This window comes from Pteropus alecto, unplaced genomic scaffold, assembly GCF_000325575.1.
Source record: "Pteropus alecto unplaced genomic scaffold, ASM32557v1 scaffold1197, whole genome shotgun sequence".
Taxonomy (NCBI): domain Eukaryota; kingdom Metazoa; phylum Chordata; class Mammalia; order Chiroptera; family Pteropodidae; genus Pteropus; species Pteropus alecto.
This window is the reverse complement of record NW_006441068.1, coordinates 369,880-380,086: the sequence shown is the minus strand read 5'-3', so window position 1 is coordinate 380,086 and position 10,207 is coordinate 369,880. Positions and strand designations below refer to the sequence as shown.

Sequence of the window (10,207 nt, the reverse complement as noted above, 5' to 3'; positions counted from 1 at the left end):
CGAGTGTCGGGGGGTGGGGATCAGGGGCGGGGGAGACCAAGCCCTGCACCGAGAGAAGAGAGTCCTTTGGCAGAGAGAGTAGACAGAAATTCAAAACACGCCAAAGTTACAGTCAAAAGGAAAGTTTATTAGAAAAGGTGTAGCACTCCACAGATAGAATGTGGTCTCCTCTCAGAGGCAGAGAGTGAGAGGGACAGTGAAAGACGGACGGTGAGAGAGAGACAGAGTAAAGGCACTCTCTCCTCTGCTTCTATCCTCACTTCCTCAGACTCTGACTCCGCATTCTGTGCTCCAGGCTGCTCCCGAGATTCGATTAATTATAGTCTCGACTCTGGAGAGTTCTTGAATTCCAACCTGAATTTGAACCTCGAATACAAAGAAGCCAGGCCACACATTAACTTACTTATGTACAAAGATCTATGATAAGCGTTAAGTCACGCACCCTTCGATAGCTCAGCTGGTAGAGCGGAGGACTGTAGAGTTAGGCCCCTACGGACATCCTTAGGTCGCTGGTTCGATTCCGGCTCGAAGGAAGTGCACACCCTTTTACTGCACTATCCTACTTATTTTCCAGAAGGCTTTATTAACTTCCTACTCCAACGACTGTGAGTCATTTAATTCTATTCTCAGGCAACAAGAGAACAGCTTTTTGCCGACCATGAAAATTAATTTCACCTGTCGTCCTTGTGATCATACAGATGTGGTTTGGTTTACTAAGGAGATGAGAATTAATGGCTTTCATTTTATATCTGAATGTTAATTCCAATCTTTAAGACCAGCTATCATTGACTGAATATTGGCTAACATCCCTCAACCCTAGCTCCATCCATACACTTTTTCTTTACCGTGAATAATTCATACGGGGCAATTCAAGGTTTAAAGAGAAACACTGTAGAAAGGCCTACCCTTGGAAAGAATGTGAACAATAATACAGATAATAAGCAATGCAAAAAACCAAATATGGAAATGTTTCATTAACAAGAAAGAAATACTTAGTAAAACAAGGGGCAATTATTTCATCACCAAATTATAAAATGTTAATATTTAATACTAACAAGGATGAAGTGAGGACATTGTTGTAGAATGTCACTACTTTCTGGAGGACAGTTGGGCCTTAAAAAATCAAGAAACTTCAAGAGACATCGTATTTGATTAATTTTTCTATTTCTACTTTTAGAAATTTATTTTATTCATATATAAAAACAATATATGGCACGTGTTAATCTGTGGGTGATTTGTATTCTTTATACTCATGTATTTTTTAAAAACATGCCATATATACACATTAAAAAACAACAACAGTGTTTTAAACTTACAAAGTGAAGTTAAAAAAAACCCTTATGCCACTATGGAAGACATTTTGGCACTTTCTTACAAAACTAAACATATTTTTACCATACAATCCTGGAATCACGTTCCTACGTACTTACCCAAATGAGTTGAAAACTTATGTCCACACAAAAACTTGCCTATTAATGTTTATAGTAGCCTTACGTATAATTGCTAAAACTTGAAAGCAATAAAGATGTTCTTCGATAGGTGACTAGAAAAATAAACTGTGGTAAATCCATACAATGGAATATTATTCAGCACTAAGCAAAGATAGCAAGTCATAAAATGATGTGGAGGAACTTGAAATGCATGTTACTAAGTGAAGAGGCCAATCTGAAAAGGCTATATACTGTACGATTCCAAGTATATGACATTCTAGAAAAGCCAAACTATGGAGACAGTAAAAAGATCAGTGGTTGGGTGTAGGATAGAGGGGAGGGAGGATGTATTGGCAGAACGCAGATAATTTTTAGGGGAGTAAAACTATTCTGTATGATACTATAATGATGGATGTTTGTTTTTAGACATTTGTCAAAACTCACAGAATGTACAACACAGAGTAAACCCTAATGTAAACTATGGACTTCAGTTGATAATGATTTATCAATGCTTGTTCATTGATTGTAACAAATGTATGACACTAGTACAGATGTTGATGGTAGGGAGGCTATGGAGAGGGGAAGGAGGAGAGCGGGTATGTACTCTGTACTTTTCACTTACTTTTGCTGTAAAACTAAAACTGCTTGTCTCCATCGGTTCAGGTTGCTATAACAAAAATACTAAAGACCAGGTGGGGGTTAAACCAAACATTTATTTCTCATGGTTCTAGAAGCTGTGAAGTCCAAGATCAGGGTGCCAACAGATTTAGTGTCTGATGAAAGCCCATTTCCTAGCTTGTAGACAGTTGCCTTCTCTCTGTATCCTCACTTGGCTCAGAGAGAAATCTCTCTCATCTCTTCTTATAAGGGCACTAATCCCATTCATGAGGGCTCTACTCTCATGACCTAATTACTGCCCAAACGTCCCACCTCCAAATACTATTACATTGGGGATTAAAGCTTCAACATATGAATCTTTGGAGGGGGGTACATAAAATTTTAGTTCATGGCGCTGCTCTAAAAAAAGATCTATTAATTAAAATAAAAACAAAAACAAAAACAACCAATGACTTAGTAATTTACAGATTAGTTGAAGGAACAAAATAGATAATGCTGTGTTGCTATATATTGATTCTATTAGTCAACATGTACAAAATAATAGGGGAGCACATCCAGCACATTGAAAAGGGGTGATCAGAATGGAGAGACAGGACTAAACAAAGAGAGCTTTCTTAAGTTGAATTTCGAGCTAGAATTTGACAGAAATATTGATGGAGTGAGGGTGCTTTTAGGTATGTATGTGTGGTGGAATGACAAAAAAAAGTTAGCAAAAGTGACAGATGTATCAGGAGGAGTGGCAGGAAGAGCACTAGAAAAGAGTGGGGAAGGGGGTATGGCATGTGTTGCAGGGCGTGGCTGAAGAAGTGGCAGAGGATCTCCAGGGGAATTGGAGGAAGGATGACAAGGGGACAGAGGAAGGATGGCAAAAAATGGCCAGAGGAATTAGAGGAGGGGTGTGACAAGGTGATGGAAGGCAGTTTTGGTGGCCACAGAGCTGATGGGGCAGAAAAGGGATAGGGGGTGACATGAGTGAATGGTGATAGAAGCAGTGTCTTTCCATCAACAAGGAGATGGAATTGACTGGAACTAAGGGCCAGTGAAGCAGCTATAGGTAAAAGAGGCAAAAGAGTAAAACAATACAAACGAAAATCCCCCAAGGTGGAGCTCTAGAAAACCCAGGAAGTGCTAGTGTCATTGATGAATGTAGAGAATGCTGGAAATGGTCTGATTGGGGAAGAGCTGAGTGGCAGAGAAGAGGGAGGGGATTTCAGGCTAACTGTCTTTTGGATGGAGATGATGGCCTAATCGGAGACATTCTCTAGGTCGTTGAAAGTATACAACTTGAGAGAACAGGTTTCTGGGAGTCATTAGAAGGAGATAAACAGAAATATAAAAATTAAATGATCTTGAGATAATGCATATAATTAAATTTCAAAAAGAAGGAAAAATAAACATTGAAGAAGACGGAAAGATTGCCCTGGGAAGAAAAGGACAGTGATGTGGGAATACAAAGAAGGAATTTTACAGAAATGTCAGCAATGTCCAATTTAGCCATAGGTGTAGAGGCATTTTTTCCCCATAAGGCACTGGGAACAAAGCAATTTTGGAGAAAAATATGACTTTTTTTGTGAAGAGCTCTGGGGCCCAAGATATTTCTTGAAGGGAGGTGGGTGAAAAGGAAGGGAACTGGTTGTGAGGAGTCATCAAAGTGGAATGGGAGGGGGCCTGAGAAAATACGGAAGAGAATTTTGAACTAGGAGGAAGAAACATTAAAAGGAAGGCAGAATCAAAAAATGGCATGAAAAATCCCAAGACTTTGGTTCTTGCAGAGTCATAGTTCTCTGCTCTCTCTCATTCAGTCTTCATGCCACTGCAGGTAAATTCTCTACTTCCTGAGGGAGTTGCTAAGCCAAATCCGAGTATTACTGTGGGTAACAGGGGCTGTAAAGATTGAAAAGTGAAGCTGGACAACCCTTCTAAGAGGACACCACTAAATAGACCCCGATTGTATCCTCTACTCTTTCCAACACTGAGTTAGATATGCACAGGCATCGCAGTTGGGTGGTTCAGGGAACTAGAGAGTCTCCAAGACACGTAGATTCATTTGGAAGGGACAAGATTGTGGCTAAGCCAACAACTTCACAGCACACCTTCCTGGGCCTGATGCACGGAGTCAGTCAAGAATCAGCTTTGAAGTGTTTTAGAATCACAAACCTATCTGCAAATTCAAATTCAAAATAACTGTTTACCGTCCCCTTTTGCCTCCTCCCCTTCCTCATGAGGCAACACTGCCTGAGTGAGAGCTTGTCGCCTGGTAAGTACTGGCTTTCTGCATTCATTCATTCATTCATTCATTCATCATATAAAGTAATTGAAACCAAAATCTGTGCAGGTTATTTTGCGAGCTCGGGTGTTGGCGGCGGGCTCAGGGAGCAGCGGGGCCCTTGCTGGGAAGCTTTCCGTACTGATTGGTGCCTAAACCAGGTCAAGGGAATGATTCGATTTGAGCATGGATTTTTGTAGAGGACGACCGGAAGATTTTCCTCTTACGCCAGCACAAAAGCGGCGCAACAGATTGGATATAAGGAAAGTCGGGTACAAAGAGCAAGTCTAAGCAGGGGAGGTCAGGAGAGGAACAGGGGAGTTTTAAGCAGAAAGCCAACGTGACTTGATACACAAAGAAAAAGCCCGCCGAAGGAAATTTTGAATGGGATGAGGATTTCAAGGGTCTTTAATACATACAAACCCTAAAATGCCCTTTCAATTAGAATTTTAGTATTCAGGACTTGTGAGTAGACCAAAACAGACCCGTGGCAGTGGTGGGATTCGAACCCACGTCCCCGAAGAGACTGGAGCCTAAATCCAGCGCCTTAGACCGCTCGGCCACACTACCACAAATAACAGGGATTTCCTCATTCCTAAACTACTTTTTCTCAACATACAGACTCAAAATTCTGATTTTTCTCCACGGATAGTAGCGTTTCCATTCATTACTAGAAATTTGAGCAAACTCGGGGAGAGGAAGAATCATCGCGTTCTCACACATCTCGAAAGTGTGCTAGAAAGCAATGTCCTTGGAAGACTTCTACTTGTTCTTTACCTAGGCAATTAGAAGCAGAAAGAAAAATAATCCCACTGGCTACTTATTGCAAGAGATTAGAGAAGACTGAATAAGGAGCTTCCAGATGTTGGGTCGCTGATCTGGGGCTGTGCATCTCATCCAGAGGACGAGTAGGGTCGGAGTTCAGATCCAGTATGAGGCGCCCTTTCGTTCACAGATCTAACAGATCTGGCAAACGTGTCGCTGTGTTCCAGAGAAACTCCCGGGTCGTCTCCTCTAGCAGGTTCAGTCAGAATTGAGAGGTCTAATTGCTGGCCTTCGTGGCGAGTAACTGAGAAAGAAGCACTCTCGGGTAGACAGACGCACACTTGAGCCATTTCCCTAATATATAGGCATCAAAGTGACTCTCAGAGGGAGGTGACATTCCAACAGCGTCTCCAGCCCAGAAGAGGGTGAGTTCCTGGCTTCCCTTGTGTCCTGGCGCCACTAGCTCCATTCTGTTTCTTTCGAAGGGAGTGAAGGGAAAGCTAGGGAAGTTTCAGAAGTGATACCCCAGGGTCTCCAGCACCCAAAGTGGGCGCAAAACCCTGGGTAGATATGTTATTTATATCCTTTGCTGTTCCTGATTGGCTATTTCTGGGTCTCTGGATCCAGAAATTCTTGCAGGAGTCTAATCAAAGTTTACCCACTTAAAATGCCGGCTCCTCCTCTCCGCCTCGATCACTCCATAAATCACATCCCCCTCTTGCCTGCCCTCGTCCAAGGGCTCTCCGAAGTCTTTCCCCACGTCCTGAGGGGTCAGGGTCGGGGTTGCGGAGAGAGAAACAAAGTTTTCCTTCACGGGCTCTTCACCGGGCGAATGTCCTGCTAGTTCCCCGTCATCGCTGACGAACAGAATTTCTAGAAAACCTGCTAGGAAACAGGGATCAGGGAGTCCGGGATGAATGTAGACCGAAGCAGGGAAGCGGGGTCTGAGAAGGCTGGGGTCAGCAGGGAAAGGGGCAGACTCCTCCAGTGCCCCATCGGCACCGCACCCCCGCCAGTCTCCGCTGCCCGCGGGGCCACCTCCCCTCCACTTATGACTTCATCTCACGCGAATCCAGCCCCTCACCCCCTCCCCATCCCGCCGACACCTTGGTAGGGGCTCCCTGGTCGCTCCTCTTCACCCTCTGGTTTCCTCCCTCCAGTCCTAGTTCACCGGCGGAGCTCCCGGAGCAGAGCTGGGTGTCCACCCGTAGACTTCTACCAAGTTCTCTTTCTCCCCAGGAACTATCCCGGTCAGGAGCAAAGCCCAGCTGGCGCCGCTGTCTTGCAGAAAGGTCAAGATGTGGCTTCTATAACTACGTTACTAGAGGCGGAGGAATTCAAACGTTCGGCTCTCTAGCCCTTTCGGCTGAAGGGCATAACTTTTAAGAGACTTCACTTGGTGTTTTCACGCTTTTTGAGAATCCTCAGAAAAAAGTAAGATTATTGCCTTTGCTGTACATGCAAATCTTTGCCACATGCCACAGCACTGGGAAGACTGATGTTAATCTCAAGTTGAGAACCTAGAAATCATGTGCAACCACTACTTTAGTGTGTAAGATGAAGAGGCATTCGTCCGAAAGAGAGAAGACTCTGGGACTCTATTAGTTGATAGTACGTGGGGAGCGAATGGGAAGGAAGAGAACAAATATTTAAAATGTCTATTGAACTATTATGCCTAGTATATGTATAATATAGTATATATGCCTAGTACTATATGCCCTCTATGTGCCTCATACTGAACTATTATGCCAGACAAAGGACTCATGGTCCATGGTCCAGACTTCTTGGGAAACCTCGTATGAGGCTTTTGATGAGATCATCAAAGGAGATTATATAGTCACATTTACGTCTGTGTGTGTTAGTGCTAATTTGGTAAACATGCCCATTTAAATAAACCACAGTTTCTGTAGCTATGTTTTGACTCCTTTTATAAAATCAGAGATTGTCATAAGATGGAAGTGACCTGAGCCCTTCTTGATCCTTTTTAGTACTAAATCGGGCAATAAAAGGAACCAGTCAACAGGAAAAAACTTGGTCATTACAGTAGTGATCCTCAGGTGCTTTATGTTCAGGTTCCCCAAACGGAAAGACTTCAAAGCACTTTCTTATTAGGAGAGAAAGTACCACACTCCGGTGTCACTCGTGGAAGTTCCTTTACTAACCTAACCAGTGGGCATAGTTTCTCTTATTCAATCCCAGGTGCTTGAGCCCTCAGTATCTGCCTTGAACTCACTGGTTCTTTCAGTGGAGGGAGGAGTCTTGGTCTATTCTCTATCACCTGTTGGATTGCACAGGTCAAGGAAGTGCCCTGACACCCGCAAGCCCTGTGTCTCAGATTTCCTAATGGAGTGGTAATACTGCCAAATACTTAATTGTCCAGTAACCTAAACAAATAGATAACCACCCCTTTGGAAAGATGCCTAATACACTTAAATGCAATATGTTGTCTGGCACATGCCTATTTCCTTCGGATTCCTTCAGTATTATAGGTTCCAGCATTCTGGAATCTAAATATTGCTGGGGAATTTAACCTTGGATTTCCTGCTCTCCATACTGTGTTAACAGTCCAGATGATGAAAATTTATATACAAGCAGAAAATTTACTTTAAGGCCTTGACATCCAAAATATAGTCTAGGGACCAGCAGCATCAGCATCTCCTCATAACTTATTAGAAATGCGGAATGTCAGGCTTATGGAATCAGAATCTTAACAAGCTCCGTAAAGGTTAGCAAATTTTGAGACATACTCTGTGTTCCAATCTATATACCAAATGCTTTATGTTCAATTTAGGGCATTTGAAAATTCCCACCAGAATCTTTCTGGATCAACAGAAGTCTTGCACTACATCGTTCCTAGCTCCAGTAGAGAGCCATTCATGTATTGGCCTGAGGCCCCCATCTGCATGTGCTATAAAAATATTGCTGAAAATTAAATACTAGTAAATAATATGTTCCTTTTGATAGATGTATCATATTAGCCCTCTCAGCACTTATTAAGCCCCTATTTAAATATTTACCTCCTATATGGTCTCAAATATTTATTACATTGATCATTATAGTAATGCAAAGTAATGTGTTGTATTGATACTTACGAATTTTCTGAAGTAAATGTTCAAAAAACATTTCTTGGTTCAAATCTTGGTCAGCTTCTCAATGAGCACACAAGAGTGTTTATAGTGGATTGAGGCACTTACGGTGAGGCTAGCGGGGAGCATCTATTGGGAGGCATTTGGAACCTGAAAGTCATAACAATAATAAAGATGATGATAACAATGAACCCTCATTTCTCAAACTAGGAAACTGCAACTCTGCAAGGTTAAAGAACTGGCCTAGATTTTCTAGCCACTGCACTGCATATGTCAGTGTCTACACACACCAACGTAACACATCACCTGTGATTCACAGTTTGTTTTGATTTAATTTCTTGCCCCAGAAAAAAAGTCAGGCACTCTGCCACTTCCTTAAGAATTATAATGCCTATTTGTAGGTCCAAAGAGATTATCATGTTGATTATCTTCGTAATTTCCTCCAGTGAAATGCCTCATGTAGGCAAATGGAGTATAGAGACATAATTCTTGATTCTTGTAAGCATAGCAGTCACTTGAAACAAAATCTTATAGTTGTTTTGGAGGATACTGCCTGGTGTGGAAAGACTGAGGGTTGAACACAAGGGAGTATTAATTAAGAAATACAGCTCTTGTCAAGCCACAGAAGATCCTATAACTTCACCCTGGGCAGTTGTACATGCTCATCGCACCTTAGGACAACATTGTGAGGCTTCACCATGACTCGTCTCTAAACCAAGAATATCTGTCATTAATACCTTAGTTTGACTGTTTAAGTAGAGAATTTCTCTTCCTTAAAATTGTGTAAAGTCAGTGGCACCATGTTTTCAATTTACAAAATGGAAATTAAAGGACATAATGTTCATAAGCTTATAGATTTCTTACCTGATCTTGGACAAATTAAAACATCAAAAAATTGTGGGTAAAAGATCAGGACAGTGGTCAGAGGGTCCAAATCTTACTCAGCAGAATTGGCTCATTTCTTCTTGGAGTTGCTTGAATCAGTACTCCCCGCCACCCCCACCCACGCTCTCATCTATAGCTATATTTGCAGGAAGAAACAGGTACAAGATCTTTCTTAGTTAAATAAATTTTTAGTTCTTGTTTACTAGCTTATATAAGCAAGATTTCTAAAAAATGAAAACACAGTCTTCCCTTTTTAAAAATTGCTATATCATACCGAAGATATATGTAAATCTATATATGTCTTTAAGGAAGAATTAAACTCTTCCTCCCCCACACCTCTTTTTTTCTGCTTGCTTCCATCTCTGGACCTTTAAGACAGAGGCATTAATTCCAAAACAAACTTAAGGATTTGGGGCTCTGGAGTTTAGAAAGGACAAAACCATAGCAAATCTCTTTTAAACTTCTTCCCTGGATCTTACACCATATTATTATTATTATTATTATTATTATTATTATTATTATTATTAATTTCTCACATGTCTCTGCCTTTGCACACTGTTCCCATCATGGAATTGCCTTTCCTCCTCTTCCTCCCGTTGTAAATCTACACCGAAGGCAATTTATCTCTTTGCTACTGAGGTGGTGGGTGGGGATGGGATACTGGCTGGAAAGAAGCACAAAGGAACTTTCTGTGGTAATGAAGTGATTTATATCTTGATTGGGGGTGGTATTTACATGGATGTATGCATTTGTCAAATTCATTAAACTATAGTACAATTTATGCAGTTTATTTAAATTTTTAAAATAGTAAATAACAAGAAAAAATCAATTCGAAGTATCATTTCCTGTAAGTTTTCCCTGAGCCCATTTCTAACACAAGCTGATTTAGATACCTCTCCTCTGTTCCCCCCCAAAACTCTACTAATACTTCTGTCACAGAACTTGACTTATCCCACTGTACACACACAACTGTTGGATTTATTTGTCTATCTTGCTAGAATACAAGCTATAAAGGGCAAAAACCACGTCTTAGATTTATTTCCCTAGCACCTACTGCACCTTTGTGACATCTCCTGCACCACAAAAAGAATCACCGTATTAGGTAAAAGGAGAGCGCTATTTTGTTCCTGCCTATCAGACACCCTCTTTATGCGCCT

The 10,207-nt window shown here is 41.5% G+C and overlaps 2 non-coding genes across 2 annotated transcripts; one reads left to right on the top strand and one right to left on the bottom strand.

Annotated features, from left to right (window-relative positions):
* The first annotated feature begins 442 nt into the window (after nucleotides 1-442).
* Nucleotides 443-533, top strand: TRNAY-GUA. Its single transcript is given in 2 exon segments — nucleotides 443-479; nucleotides 498-533. It is a non-coding gene; the product is annotated as a tRNA-Tyr (tRNA).
* Nucleotides 534-4,802: 4,269 nt separating this feature from the next.
* TRNAL-UAG lies at nucleotides 4,803-4,884 on the bottom strand. The gene has a single exon. It is a non-coding gene; the product is annotated as a tRNA-Leu (tRNA).
* Between the last annotated feature and the right edge of the window lie 5,323 nt (nucleotides 4,885-10,207).